At 37.5% G+C, this 16644-nt stretch overlaps 1 long non-coding RNA gene across 1 annotated transcript; it reads right to left on the reverse strand.

Moving 5' to 3' along the window:
- Positions 1–396: 396 nt before the first annotated feature.
- LOC106149767 lies at positions 397–6474 on the reverse strand. Its single transcript, XR_001236140.1, has 3 exons — positions 6375–6474; positions 1405–1467; positions 397–496 (listed from the first exon to the last, which is right to left on the reverse strand). It is a non-coding gene; the product is annotated as an uncharacterized LOC106149767 (long non-coding RNA).
- Positions 6475–16644: the final 10170 nt, after the last annotated feature.

A 16644-nucleotide genomic window follows, 5' to 3' on the forward strand; every position in this document is an offset into this window, starting at 1 on the left:
TTTACTTAATTTAGTTTGCTTATAATTAAAAAACAAACCTAACCTTCTGTACTTAATTACTTTTGCTTTGTTCTCAGATTCCCCCTTTTAAGTAATTGCATAATCAGTGATCAAATGTACTAGGCTTTTAGAATAGTTGATGTTTATAGGGTATTTGCACCGCCTCATTTGGTGGGCTATTTGGAATAAAGATAATAAGGTTGATATGAGTAGAATGCAGCTCTGGAACAATGCTTTCAATTTATTTTAAGGACCACAACCCTCGCTATTGCATAGAATTCCTTAACCAAAGGAGGCAAGTACACATTGCATTGAAAAGTACGATTTGGGATATGTTTATATCTGAACAGTACTTTTCATGAAATATTGAGGCCCAAATGCTTTGAGAGACTGGCTTGTCTTGAGGAGTCACTCTTCATCATAGTATATGGGTTTCTCCAATGAAGATGTTACAATCAAGGATGATTTTCACCAGTAGAAAGGGTAGCAGGATTAGCTGTGGGCAGATGGGGAAAAAATACCAAACGTTTAGCTGAGTATTACCTACATGACAAATTTATAAGTAAGGAAAATTTTAATGCCACGTTTTTAAATCTGTCAAATGTGACGAGGATCTGAAATCTCCAGCTTACCAAACTGAAATATTTTTAAAGTTAAAAAAATGAGAAAATTGGAGAAGGAAAAGGATAAAGGAAAGAACGATATATCTCCCTGTCAAATTGACCTCATTTACCAACAGTTGAGACAAAAACTCTCTAAACAAGGACCTACATGCTCATCCTGTGAACTCTTCAGAGCTCCTGCATTTTGTTTTTAGAAAGTAAGCAACATGTTCACTCCAAATGCAAGAGTGTTGCTTACATCCTTATTAGAATCTTCTGCTAAGTTCCTGGCTCAGTGTTTTTTACCACGTTTTCCCTCTAAGCCCTGGGAGACATGGTTAGCAGCATTGATGCCAGAAATAAATTGAGCACAACAAACAAACAAAATGAAATTGTTTTTCCAATACCATAATACTGTGTTTTTCAATTATATAACAGGCAGAGAGTTATTTCTCTGTGAACAACTTCAACTAAAATTTCTTTAGGGCAGCTGAAACTAATTTATTACCACTTACAATTATTTATTTGGATGTATTATTTTTAAGCATTTGTATCTTAAAAATTTTTCTTTTTAAAACATCCTTAATCTGGAATTTTTAGTCCCTTTTGGTAGTCAAATTAGAAACACACATGTACAGATACACACACTCACATTCATTCACACACAGAATCATGAAACCAGCAGGGCATTTAAATCCACTTCCCAACATTACACCACATTCTATTAAGTAGCACTAATTGCATTGAGAGTGAAAATTAATTGAGAAGCCCTCAATATCTTTGCATAGTTGCTGGAACTTACACTTTATCTCTGGAGTTCATCCTAAGAGAGCAGTTTTTTCACACTGTCTTCATATTCCACAGCCTAATATGAACAAATGCATATGTAATTTGCCAGTGTGTCACCACAGAAATGTTGTGATTTAATGTAACCAAAGTACATAAAAATCACAATATAGTTATTTCCCAATTATCCCGCAGTGGCAGAGTAACCAGTGTTTCAATGTAAAGTGTAATTGATTCCTAATTACTGTACTTTCCCAGAAAGGCCACAGTCCATAACTTCATTAAGTAGTGAGCAGACAAATAACTATTCATAAGGAAAGAATTAGCACACACTATATGCTTATTTACTTTCTAATCTGTAAGTGCTTTGGATCCTGGGTTGCAGGAAGACTGAAGAGTCTACAGTGTTTCATTCAGTGTTTCCTCAGGGATCAGACATTTTCCCAGTGATGTTCATTTAGGAGAGGAAAATAAAATATTGATTATTTGATATTTGATGTGGCCTCTACACTTCAATCCAGGTTGCGCACCATTTCCCAAGGAGAGGTGTGCTCTGTCTGTAACTGCAGGCATATTCACTATTCTGTACAGCAGGTCCTGTTAGGGCTCGTGCACACTGACAGAGCAAAAATGTCAACGTGATACAGCACAGAAGGAAGGAATTTGGCCACTGCTTAATGAGTGACACAAGGGGACAGAGTCTAAGAATGCACACCACATAGGCAATTTTTATTCTGAAGGAAGCAGAGAGACAAAGGGAGGGGAACATCTATGCATGTTATGCAGAAATGAGCAAAGTGGAGTTCATACACATACACAGAGGACCGCAAGGCCTGTTATGCAACACTTGCATGGAGGCTCAGAATGTTGACTTTAATGGTGCTAGAGCTGATGTTCCTACCTCTACACTGTCCTATTAGAGAATGTTTCGAGTGTTTTTGGTTGTCTTTAACTTGGCATAAAGTTTCAGATGAATGGTAAATGCTGGACTGCAGTATAATTTAAATTATTTATATTATGAATTATTTGAATGACAGTAATAAAAATATGCAGTGGCAACCACCAGCACTTTAACTTATAGCTGCCATAATTCTGGTGTACTCTTTGAAATAAGCATGTCACATTTGATAAACATGCCATTAGTAGATTGTAGCCAAGCACTGGTCTTTTTTTAAGTTTGAAGCATGTGCACATGAGCGCCCATAAAATTGTAGACAGAAACATGGCAATATAGTATCTGTTACACTGAATTAGATAAATGCTAAGCAGGGCATTTGCTCATCTCCTGAGCCCTGCTTTTTCTATGACATGATGATTTAGGAAATAAGCATTAGGCAAATATACAGCCGAAGTCCTTTTATAGGATAATGTACTGACTTTCTAGCTGCTAGAGGTATTAGGTAGTACAACTATGAATCTCTTCTTTCTGGAGGACTTTGCGTGGTCCTTTCAGATGGAAATCTCTGCCTTCCTCTATTTTACCTTTCACACTTGGCCAGTGACTGAAATCTATTTATCTGTCTGTCTGTCTATCTGTCTTGGTATCTACACTACACACACATACACAATTTATTCATTACTTCTTCAGTAAGACTTAGATGCTGGTGTTCTGTGTTCTTTTACATGATGGTCAGTCAGATCTAGCCACAAGAGGAGACATAGGAGCAGCACCAGAAATTAAGGACATTATCCTCAGAGGATGACCACATGCCATGCAGGTTAGCAAAGGAAGTGCCAGGTGTGAGTCACAACACTCAACCCTGAAATTACATATTGAGAACAATATCACCTCCTGGGATTTATGGGCCAAATAGCAGATCTTTGATTCTGGACTTGTTTAAATCTCAAAAACAAGCTCCTGCTGAGTCTTTTGCTGGGTCTAAGAATTGGCCCATCTTGAGAAATGTAATCTCTTCTCAGCCAACAAGATTTGATCAATTAATTAAGTTTAAGATGCCAAAACGTATAACATGCAAAAATTTTAAACATATATGTAATATAATTGGGAAAGTGTCAGAGCTGACTTACATAGAGAGACTCAAAGCACCACCCTAGCTTCTACAGAGCACAGGCATAAACAGGTTAAATAACGAATTAAGTCATGGTGATAGTTCACCTCAGAGTATAACCCCTCGATCTACAGTCCTGTTGAGTGAACATTTGTTGGAATCCTGAATGTAGTGTTGGATATTAAATACTTAGTTGCAGCATAATCCTCACTCTTTTGCACTCTGTCATTATGCAGTCCACAGGGAGATTCTGAGAAGGAGCATATTGGTTCACTGTGCTCATGAAATCATACCAATAAGTCCTATGAGCAATGAATGCAAGCACTTGGGATGTGTTATAAGCACACCAAGATAGAGGAAAATAAGCACTACAAATGTTCATTAATTTCATTTTTAGAAGTGCATTGGTTTAGCAATGCTGTCATCACATTAAAATGAAGAGGTAGTTAGTACATCTCATACCTTTTCCCAGTAGGAGAGAAAACTAGTGCTTGGTACTCTTTTCTGGTATATTCTACAGATAAAAGTATTACTATAATTGATTTTACATGGATGGCTACCAGGTTTTAATGGGATTCACAGCAGAAAAGATTAAATAGCTGGTCCAGGCTGGAGATAGGCAAGACTATCTCACAGGAAACTGAGTATCAACTCAGACACTTAGTATTTTCTAAATTTGGAACACGTACTCTAAGTTGCCTGCATGTTACAGTATATGTTTTGCTGTCTTCAACCCTGCTGGTTGGAAAAGGTAACAGAGGGAAATTTTGTTTTTCTCTTAAAAGTTCCAGTAGGACATTTTCACTAAGATCCTGAGGAATCTAGAGCAAGGCCGCACCATGTGTGTTAGCTCTTTACTTTGAGCATAAACTCTTGTCACACTCATAGGCCGGTGGTCATTCGCCGATGGGACATCAAAGGTTTACGTATGTAAAACTGCCTGTGACAAACCAGCAACTGCTTCAACTATCATGCATTACTCACCACAGAATCAAATTTTGTGAACCAAATCCTCTGGATTACACCCACAGGGACAGAACTGATCTCATTTCATAGAATTTATGCTGCTATGTGTAAAAATGTTTTAGATGTTAGGGATTAATGGATATTTAGGTCAATTTTTTCTAGGTTATATTCATTATTATTTTTTAACAAATCTATTATTTTACATTTTACATTACATAAAATTGCTAATTACAATATCTCCTCAGATATATAGGTATGTGTATACAGAGATAAACACATATATACATTGTATTTCTCTCTCTCTCTCTATATATATATATATATGAAATGTAGCATAGATAATTTTATATGGAGATTAAATATTTCAAACTACACAGCATGTAACACAATATACTAATATTCATAACCAATGTAGGAAGTTTAATTTTTGTCTGATTGTCTTTTGATTAAGAATAACTTACTTTTGGGCTAGAAATATAGCTCAGTGGCACAAATGCCTGTCTGGCAAGCACAAGGTCCTGAGTTCTAGTCCAAGTACAAAAAAAAGAATAGCTTATTTTTTCCTCATAATTTCATTAGAAATACTATTTTCTTAGCACTGGATTGATCCTCTACATATGAAAATAAATACACAATATAATTTTTCAAGTTTTTTGTTTTGGGGGCTATATTTTTCCTCCTTGATCTTACTCTATTTTTCTTTTCCTTTAATTAGATGAATCTAGTGTCTTGTCTCAAAGTGTCTAACCTTTTCTGTTACATTTGCCTTTGCTTATATATTATTCTATTATTTAGGCTGTTCACATAATCTTTTATACTGATTTTTATCATTTTTGTTTGTTTGTAGGAGCTCATTTCATTCTTTTATTGGTCTTTCATAAGAGTTTGTTGATTTCTTAAAGATGTAATGTTTTCTTACATTTCTCAAATGATACTAGTTTGAAATTTTTAATATTCCATTTTTTGCCTGGACTATGTGTCTGTTCCTTTTCAGGTCATTCATTCTGTGTGCTCATTTTGGTTCATCACTGTTATTCTTATCATTGCTCTCAAATGTCTGATGCTTCTTAATTTGGATCCATCCTGGAATTAAATTAAAGTACTGACATTATGCTGAGCTGTGCAGTCTTCCTTTATATTTTTGATTCTTTTATTTTAATACAGAAGTATTTGAAACTTAAGTGCTTCTTTTGATGCTTTAAACTTTTACACACACATAAACATCTTAAGCAGACTGACTGCAATTTTGCACATGGGCCAGTGAGATCTGATTGGCTAATGTATTGAAACTGTAGTTTTCAAATACTGAAATGATTATCTGAAGGTCATTTTCTGTGCTCTAATATTTTTTAGTTTAACTCTGAAGCTTGGTAGTTTCTCTGCAATAAATTTGTGTAGTAGGATTGTAGTTTCCTCTGATGTATCTTCTATTTCAAAAGAAAATCTATGAGAATGAACGTTGAGATAAGTATGGTAAGGTATAATTGAATATATCAGAAGATGAATTAAAATATAATTTTCTAAACATTCAAACTATAAATTGTTGAACATTTTATAGCAGAAAGTGATCCCTCAGCCAGTATATCTCAGTTACCCAGGTGACAGTTCCTGTTGCAGTTCCAGTTGCCTCTGTCTCTTAGAAATAGCTGGTTACTGTGATGTTTAGCTGGTCACTATGATACACGTTTTAAGAACCAATCAAACAGCCAAGTGCTCTGCTTCTGTGCTTCCCCTTTGAACCAACCCCATAGAAACCTCTCTCCCTGAGCCTTCAGGCCCTGACATTTTTATAAGGCTTGGTTCCTTGTTAGTGCTTCTCTGTTAAATAATTCTACCTCCAAATCCTGGGTATTGTTTTGGTGTTTCTGCTTGCTGGTGCATCTGTTGCATCAGCTGGGAAGACTGACTGTGCTGACCGTTTTGGTTACTGGTTGTAGCCCTTGTAGATGAAGCAAGGACCTCTCCAGGTCCCCACAGGGAGGAGGAACTTTCAGAGTTTTCAAGTACTCACAGAGGTCTTGAGGAGGATTCTTGGCTCCCTGATGAGTGGCTCACATTGGACCTGAAAGAAAGGAGGAAACAGTCTGTCTACCTGTCTGCCTGCTTGCCTGATTCTGGTAAGACCCCCAGGGTCACCCCAGTTAGTCTGCTTGTCAGTTCTGCTTAGCTCCAGCAGAAGAGTCATCTGATCAATTATTGATAGTCTGGATCATTCTGGAGGGAAGGGGGTTGGAATATTTTAACCTGAGTGCCTGTTGAGTGAATGTGTGAGTGAGTGGAGTGGACAGCATAAACAATAGGCTGCTCCATCTGTGCACGGAGACTGGGAGGCCCTCATCTCAGTGGCTGACTGGGGCTTCACCTATGGTTCTGTGGTGATCAGCATATGACATAACAGAGGCCTTACACCCTCCTTAACTAAATTGAACCCAAGTCCCCAGGAGAGTCATGGCCAGGTGGGCATCTAAATGGTCTCTCACTGAGGGGTTCCCACCCTTTGTCTGTTGTGTTACAAAACCCTGAAGTGCAGACCTGCTCTTTCCTGGTTGGCTGCTCTTTCACTCCTTACTCAGAGCTGCTATGGAAGAGTGAGCAAGACAGTCCTGGGCCATAGCAAGGTCCTGAGTTCCAGGTGGTCCCTCTCCACATTAATGCAGATGTTGTGTGGCTGCAGCCCAGTCCCCAGCTTCACCTCACCCTGCACAGCACCCTGGTCTGCTTGCATTCTCGTGTGCATAGTCTGTACTCTGCTCTGACTGCCAGCAGGATCCTGGCTCTCTTCCTGAGGGTCTACTCCAGGCTGATGCTGTAATTTGCTCTGGGGGGAGTCACAGCAAGGAGTCCACCAGATCTTTGTCCATGGTCTCCTTCCTGCTTATCCCACCTGAGTATGGAATGGGAAACTAGTTACTTACGTAGTTGTAGCAATGCATGTCTTCATCTCATTTTTGGTTGGAATACCTGTATAATCTGAAAATGGAGGTTATCAGCATGGAGAGTAAAGCCCTTCTCAAGAAGAGTCTTATAATTAAAAAAATTCCAACCCCTGGCTCCAGACTGGGCCCTGCCTGCTGCTGCCTCCACCGCTCAGGGCTCATGCTTGGGTCCCACTTCTCTTGGAGCAGGGAGTTATGGACTGACTGCCAGTCACTGGGGAAACAATGCTTAGGCAGAGGAGGTATTTGAGACCTGAGGCTTTCTTCTTCCTTTCTTTTCCTTTTTATCCTTTTTTCTTTTCCACTTTTGATTTTTTTCTTCCCTCTTATTTTTCTTTTATGTCCTATTTATTTGTTTATTTATTTGACACAAAGTTTCATTATGTAATTTAGGCTGGCCTGGAACTCTTTCCCCATCCTTCTGCCTCAGCCTTCTGTGCTGGGATTACAAGCCTATACCACCATACCTGGCTATTTCCTCTTTTTTATGTCTTTGTTTACTGTTACATTTTACCCCTCAACAAATTCACATTTTCTCCTCTCCTTCTCATTTTCCATTGATAAATATTCCAAATTTTCCTTCTTTTATTCTACAGTTCCCTACCCTGCTATGTTTTCTAGTATAACTGTAAAGCTTTATGAATTTTTAGATGACTAGTTGACTCAGTGCTATTTTTCTTGAATACTGTTTTATTTTTAGTGGAGGTGAAATAGTTCCATTTATGAGATATTTATTGCAGGTCAATATTTAGCTTGATTAGAGCTTATAAAATAATTACAGAGCTCTTTTCTAGGGTTAAATGTGGTACATTATTGATTTTTAGGATATGTCAATATCCAGTTTGAGTTTGATGTTGTTATTGTTACTCATTTTATTATTATAGCCAAGGTGACATAGTTGTTGGAATAATTGGTTCTCTCTGCATGCCAGTGTCAGGATTGCCTTTGTGGCATTAAAAGTAGTGTACCTGGTTCTCACATTATTGGATACTGGATCAAATAGGCTACAGTCAGCCCTCCCAAATAAATGAAGTTGACTGGATCCTGCATTAGAGGCAAAGGCCAGTAGTTAGCCACCTGCAGAGAGCATCATTGAAGAGCAGACTTGAGTAAAAGAAGTTTCCATACTAACAGCAAAGCTCTCCATGGTAAACAACCTGCAAGCATAAGCTCAAAAAGAAAAGAAAACAATGGAAACATTAGAACATAAGGCCACAGAATGCCTCCAAAATTCCCCCCCAAAGCAATAACAGGCAAAACAAACAAATAAAAAAACCTACCAACTTACTGGGCAGAGATTTCTTTTCTTGTTTGGTGGTACTAGGGACAGAACCCATGACCTCACTCATGCTAGGTTAGCATTTCATCCCTGAGCTACAGTATATCTTCATTCCTTGTTTATTTTTAACAATCTCTTATATCCCTCTCTTAAGTCTTTAAGAACAACCACAACTCAAATAAAAGTCATGAAAATCCATAAACAATAAGATATGTATCATGTACTCATTTTCCTCTCTCTCAATATTAGTAATTATAAGCCCTAGATTTCTGAAGATAATTTTGATTTAAAAAAAAAAAACCAATTTTCAGAAGAAATATCAAACTCTTGTTTGCTGGTGTTGTTTCAGATCATAAGTCCTACAGAATGAGGTTAATAAATGTACATTAAATCTGTGACTTCATATGACACATAATTGCCACCACATGTAAACTACAGCAAAGAGAATAATGTGAACAGAATAACTTAAGCATACTTATCTGTGTGTTTGAGCTTCCAACTGTAGACAATTGAACATTTGCAGAAACTTATTCAGATATAAAAAGTCTTCTCAAAACAGATATTTTCTGTATTCTCTTAACATAGGTCAGTTATCCACTCTTAGTATTGTTTATAAATAACACAAGTAAAGTGCAATAATTTTTGTACTTAAAACAAATTACACTTAATGGTTTAATTTCCTTATATTTTACCAATTTTATGTAAGTGTTAATAATTGCATTTGGTTTCATAGACAAGTATGTATGTTTTATTTAAAAAATTTGACTAAAGCTCAGAATATAGTGTATATTTCTATTGAGAATTTAACAAGCTAAATAGAGACCAAATTGCATACGTTTATTATTTCAGTGGCTATGATAATTAGTTCAACCATTGGGCTGTGATAACAGCTATTTAATCAAACACAAATCTAGGTATTGGTGTGAGCCACATTTATTCTATAGTTGTTAAAATCTGCAATCAGTTGACTTTAATTAAGTAAAATATATTACTCCCACTAGAATGGGTAGGCCTTGTTAAATCAGGTGAAAGTTTTAAGAGCAAAAGCTCCAGTTTCTTGGAGAGAATAAAATTCTATCTCCAGCCTGCTTGAGAGAAACATCAGCTCTTCACTCAGTTCCCACCCTCCTGACCTGCTCTACAACTTTCTGATTTGTCAAGCCCCATGATTGTTTCAACCAATTCCTTACTTTAGTAAATCTCTCTCTGTCTCTCTGTCTGTCTGTCTGTCTCTCTCTATCTATCTATATATCTAGCATTAATTAAACACAAAATAGGAATTTATCTTGGTTGAAAAGAATGTTTTATGTTACTATTTTCTTCCGTTTTTGCCTTTTTATTTTTTTTATTTTTTTGGTTTGGTTTTTCTCCGGTACCGGGAACCGAACTCACGATCTTGCGCTTGCCAGGCAGGTGCTTTGCCGCTGAGCTAAATCCCCAGCCCCCGTTTTTACCTTTTTAGTTTATATTTTATACTCTGAATGATTACTTTGCAGACAATAATGCACAGTGCATTAACTATTGTTACTCTCATTATTTTGCTATGAAATTTTAATTTTTCATAATTAAATTATGAAATAATTTAAAAAGAAATAAAAGATTTTGAATATTGGAAAAGTATTGTTAATCCAATTACTAAAAACAGTTATTTTAGAAAAATGTCCTGGTAAATAGATATGAAGGATAATTTTTCCAACAATGGTGAGAAGAGAATACATTTTTATTGTACTTAGCCCAGTTCAGGAAGTCAAGAAAGAAACATATAGATTAAAGCTCAGATAGATCACCAACAGCCCTGGTTTACTATAAGTTCATGGACAATTATTCAGAAGTGAAAGAAATTTTAGCTCTATCAGGGTAAGAGACATAGCTGTCCAGTTTGACAGTAACTATTATCTTCCAGAAGAGTGCCTCTGATTTGAAAAGACATAAAATTGAATTTATGTTTTAATATCCTATATTATTTTTTTATTTCATTTATTGAGCCTAATTGTACTTAGAATTACATCTCCATAGGAAAGATATTTCTCATCTTTCTTTTTACCTACTGAGTCTGCAGCTCCTCTAATATCCGTTATATAGTACATCCATAATAAATATGACTGACTGAATGAGTTAATGTACAAAATACAATAAAATTTAACAGACAATCTTCAGCCCCTGGATATATCAATAACATTCCTTGTTTTCCCTCAAAAGATTGTACTGTACCCATGAACACAAGATCCAAAGAATTCTCATTTCTAAAGTCCACTATATTGACTCTGCATATAATTTAATGTACTGCAGAGAATAATGTACCTATAGACAGAGTAAAGTTGAATAGATTGATAAACTTCTAAAATAAAATAAATTATGAAAAATTATAAATATCTTCTCCTATTTACTGTGAAATTACCTGTAGTTTCTTTTCTTTTTACCAGAAATACTGCATTAAAAGGTATTTGGTCTAAACCCTTCCAATGCCTTTTATGACAGTTAATTTAGATTCTCCTCCTGACCTGAAAAATCTCTAGATAATATTCAGCCTGGGTACCTTGTCACCAGGATAGAACCAGGAGACATGTAAGTACAGGAGTGCAACTGTCATTGTGACTGAAGAAAAAATAAGTGAACTTAAGGGGTGCACAGCATAAACTATTCCTGGTGAAAATGAGTGGAAGAATAGGAACCTGAACACAGTGAAGGTGGCAGCAATGCACTCTGGGGCAAGGAATAAAACAAATGCAGCTGCAGTGCTAAGGGAGAAATGAAGGAAGCAAACACAAGAAGCATGAAGTACACAAATGCTGATTGGACTCAAAATTTTAAAAATTTCCCCTGGGAAACGCACTCATGACAATTAAAAGCAAGCCACAGATGAAAAGAAACACTTGAAAAACTATGATGATGGCCCGTGTCTAAGACATAAAGCACAAAGAATAAGAATGTGTAGAAAACAAGGAGGTAAATAAGCACAATGTCTTCCTGACAGTATGTGCTAAATGCTTCTTCTGAATTTTCTACCATGTTATATTCTGGAATAAGCCCTTGCCATTTTACTACCCTCAGGAGAACCCTTTCTTTCTCTATCCTTTGGGTCTCAGAAGATCCTTTTGCTGTTGGAAAATTCTTCCAGGGGTTTCAAGTGCCCCTGTCCAGCTGGTTCTGTGTTGTCGCTGGGACCCTAGAGGCCCACCCAAGGTCTTCTGTGTGGAAGGCGTGGGTGTCAGCTGATGGGATTTGCGGACTGCATGGCTCATTAGCACTCTGATTTCACCAGGTAATCCAACAATGAGTCTATAACTCTTGGTCTCTGGAACGGGCTGGTGCTAACGGAATGAGGTGGATAATTGGGATATGCCTTTGAAGGTAGTCTTGCTGTTTCCTGGTCATGGACTGAAATCTCTGAATCTGAAACAGGGAACTGGTGGATGACCTGAAGAATACAGACTGAAAGCCTTGCTGTATACATGAATGGGTTGAGGATTTCTTAAGACTCAGAGACTTTTACTCTGAAAAGACACACACAGTAGTGATTAAACAATCAGCTCCAGGAAGACATGGTGTGTCAGGAAATGTTGAGGATGAGCAGGGCTCTGTAGGGAGGGTAGAAGACTGTCCAGAGTGATGTGGATTTCAGGAAAGACTGCAGCCAGGGAAAAGCCAATCCCAGAAGGAATCAGGATGACCCTGTGAAGGGCAAGGGCTAACAAGAAGCCAGGCCCCAGGATGGGGACTTAATGGCCAAGGCCAAGGCTCCAGGAGCCTAATAAACAAGGCTCTTGTGATAAACTCATGGGAAACTCCTGTCCAGGAATGTGATAAAAACAAGCTGATAGAAGACCAGTACTACCAAACCTCTATTCATATCTCTCTGAAGAATGCCTTCATTAAGCTAATTTTAGAAAAGTTACAATTAATGGTGCTTGCAAAATGAACACTTGCTACATACTCCAAGTTCCTATAAACTCAGTTCTAGACAAACATTCCCGCTTATGATACCATAGGTTGACATTAATTTGGCTCTAAGTGATCTGAGATGTAAACATTTTTGTATATAAAAACCCCTAGACAAATAGTCCTGTCCTAATTACTTTTCCCACTGCTGGAACAAAATACCCAACATCCAAAGTTAAAGGAGGAAAGGTTTATTTTGGTTCCATGGTGGAGTGGCATGGCACAGGGACATGACAGAGGAGGAACAGTCCATGGCAGGCAGACAGCAAACAGTGAATAGCAAAGCCTGGTTTTCCCTTTCTTCCCATTCAGGCTACTAGCATTTTAGTGTTACTCACACGTAAGGTGGGGTTGCTGTCTTCAGTAAATCCACTCAACCACACCCAGAAATATCCAAATTTCAATCAGTAGACTGATTCAGTACAACATACTCTTAATCCTAGTATCACACACCCTTGATCTCAGCATCACACACCCATGACTCAGCATATCCGAAAGCCTCACCTACGAGTACATGAGGTTTTGGGGCACATCTAGACACAAGCCTGTTTCCTGCCAGTACTGGGACCTTCCTGCTTTTGCTGTCCAAGAAATGCCCTTGCTAATTTCTCTCTTGACACTCTGACTTGTAATTCTTTCTGGGTTGAGAGAAGAACCCAACAGCCAGACTGTAACAGAATCCTTCGCCAATATATACTTTTTCTCCATCAAGCTATATATTCCAAACACTGTGCTCTGGTGTTGAGAAGCTGACGAACACACTCTGTGGTCCATGTAGTGGGTCTGAGTGTCCTTTGATTAGTGAAGACCAGTAGCTCTTCTCCTTCATCCACCATGGCTCACAGCACTCAGTCTGACAGAAATAAATGAAGACAAAGCACATGGGGACAAATACAGGCACTTGTTCAGAAATAGCCATAGAAATGGGATCAGCTACCATCACTGGCATTCAGCTGAGATTTCCAGGGAGGAGGTAAAGTGAGCAAACCTTCCAGGGAAAGCAAGAAGTCTTCAGGTATGTTCTAACTATAATTGGACAGCAAGGGGAAACTGGAGGATTGCTAACTAGAAGCAGAGCCCCTTACGTAACTCATCTTCATAAGTAGGCTTTCTTTATTTTGCTTGTTTCTGAATTTTAGGTGGGTGTACAAAAACAGTGAAGCTGGCATTAGTTGATCAAGTCTAAGGCATTGTGCCAGAGACTGTGTCAGGGTACCATTGCAACAGAGTCTGGCCATGTACATTTTGTAAATTTACTCTTACGCTGGAGATTCTTCACCTTTCAACAACTCCTTAGAAACTCAGAATAAGTTCCTTACATTTTTGAGAACAGATGGCTCTTCATTTAAGAAATTATGATACTGCATTCAGATGGCCACTTCTGGGCAGAGGAATAATTTATTGAGTTAAGGCAAACAGGACCAAGACAAGTGTCAGTTGAATTTGGGGTCTGGTACTCCAGCAGATAGCAACTCTGCCCTAACAAGACACGACTGGAAGCTGGCCATGTGTGCTTGCAGTGTCATTTCATTTATGGTTGTCTGGCTGTCTGACCCATGATCCTCAGAAAGGAAACTTTTTTACAGTGGAAGATACCTTCAGGCTTTTTCTGGTCTGTGTTCCAATCTTGCCTGCCTGAGCACCACTCTGAGCCTGGGAGCCTGACTTTGTGTTCTCTCCTGTGTGTTGGAGAAAGGTCTGGCCTTGAGCAGCACTCACTCTTGACATGGACGGTGCACATTCCATTCACACACTGCAGTAAGAAGTGAGTTCAAAGACTTTACTTCCAGATCTGGGCCTGGAGGAAAGGGTGGGTTGGGAGGACAGACCTTAATCAAATGAGGCAGCGATGCGAGGTCAAGCAGGGTGAGATGGGGTACAGCTGGCTCCCTGGGTCCATGGAACCCATATCTATGATGCAACCAGATGTGGATGGAAGATATTTTTAATAACTTCTTGGCTGAACATTGACTTTTTTCTTGTTATACTCTCTAATAATACAATATAACAGCTATGTACATCATTATATTAAATAGAGATGTTTTAAATTTGACAGGAGAAGGTTCATAGTGTATGGCCAAATCCCACACCTTTGCATCGAAGAGACTTGAGCCCTGATGGATGCTGGAATCCCCAGCGCTCCTAGAAGTGATCCTCATTGGATACTGAGGGATAACTTCAATAGAAAAATAGGGTGTCAGTCATGTTAAATTTGTGGCAAGTGCCCGCATGGTCCCATAAAAGAGTCAGTGGGAAGTGGGGACCGCAGTATGCTGAGTGGGAGAGATGTGTCTCAGCTCTTTTCTGGTCATGACTTGAGCCACTGAGTATAGCGTACAATGAAAACTGTCCAGATGGTTGCTTCTAAGATGAGAAAGCTGAGCTTGTATTCAAAATGATGCTGAGACAACATAAATGAGAAGAATTAACCATGAGAAGTTGTGAGTGTATTTACAATTATCTGTGGGGACATAATTTATTTTTTTCTCCTTTAATCCTTAAAGAAATATATACACAGCCATTTTAAATGTGCATATGTTCCTAAATTTGAATTCATTATAGTGAGGTGGAAGGAAATAAACTAATCTGAGATAAAAACAACCTTCTACTTGCGTGAGAGGCATGTTTTTAAAATAATGCATGTCAAAACATGAAAAAGAGCACTGACATTCTAGTCTGGATTGAAAAGTTACAGAAATTGAAAAAGTAGAGATCTGATGGAGGGAGTATGGGCATAGATTAGATACAAATAGATTGGGGGGAAATATTTTATCATAAAACTTCAAAATGCCACAAACATTTTGAAATGAAACTCAGAAACAGTGAGGGTTTCAAAATGATGCGTTCATCCTGGAATTGTGACTGTAACAGAGGAAGCAGAGAAGTAGCCTGCTATGTACAGAAACAAGAGAGTCCACCTGGGACCCATCATATTCCTCTCTGTTCTCAGGTTATTTTAAGTGTAATGTTTCTATTGTGTCATTAGATGTTGACCACTTACATAAGCCAGAGGAAAAAGAGATTCATCATTTGTAGAACTAATTTTAAGTGCAAGCAAAGTGGTATTTACTTAAATAAGTTACACTAGAAACTATCTGGCAATGTAGATCATGATTTTTAACATTTTCACCATTTTATCATCAATTTTAGTTTTAGAAACTATATTAAGACTGTGTTCCAAACATTTTTTTAGAAACACTCAAACTTTCTGGGCATGGTGCTGCACGCCTGTAATCCAGTCACTATGGAGGCTGAGGCAGGAGGACTGCTGAGAGTTAGAGGCCAGCCTGGGTTACATAGTGGGTTAAAAGCCAGTCTGAGCTATAATTAAGACTGTCTCAGAAAAATAATAGATAAATAAATAATGGAAACATCCAAACCAGCTCACTTTTAGTTCCTCAGTAATATTTCCAAAAAGATGGATTTTTAACAATCGTTAAGTAAAATTGTAAAAGAAGAATTTCTAATCATTTATGTAGTATGACTTCAAAAGGCAAATTTTATTCATACTTTAAAGTTTAGAAAAAACACACCACTAAAAATTAACAAGGTAGTTGAAAAAGGAGTATACATTTTACCTTTATACATTTTTATATTTTGTAATTTTTGTGTAATAGGAAATCATCACTTTATACTCAGAATAAATGTATTTTATTATTAAAATAAAATGAAATAAGTTAAGGTAAGCAATAGCTAGTGTTAATTCCATCCACAAACAAATGTACTATAGAATTTTTAGAAGAATCACCTATTTATGAAAGTACCTTGAAATGATTGTATGAATATGAAATAGATACTGTTAATCAGAGCACTGTGAGTTAGACATCTACTCTAATATAATTGTCTGAGCCTTGTATTAAGGTATTACTATAATACGAATAGACCCACCATTATGTTAGAGTAACTAAAATAACAGGTATCATTAGATAACTATTCATAACTATTCCTACATGTATGATACTGCTTTTAATTTAGTCTTTCATTTTAATCACAAAATATCGTTTGTGATGATAACATCAAATATGGCTTGTCATTATCTTGTTAGCTTACTCTAAAGTTTACATTTAGTAAACGTTGACTATTAATTGGGTGTAGAGGTACATGTCTATAAAACCAGCTCTCTGGGA

Source organism: Chinchilla lanigera, unplaced genomic scaffold (assembly GCF_000276665.1).
Source record: "Chinchilla lanigera isolate Chin_1 unplaced genomic scaffold, ChiLan1.0 scaffold00004, whole genome shotgun sequence".
NCBI classification, from domain to species: Eukaryota; Metazoa; Chordata; class Mammalia; order Rodentia; family Chinchillidae; genus Chinchilla; species Chinchilla lanigera.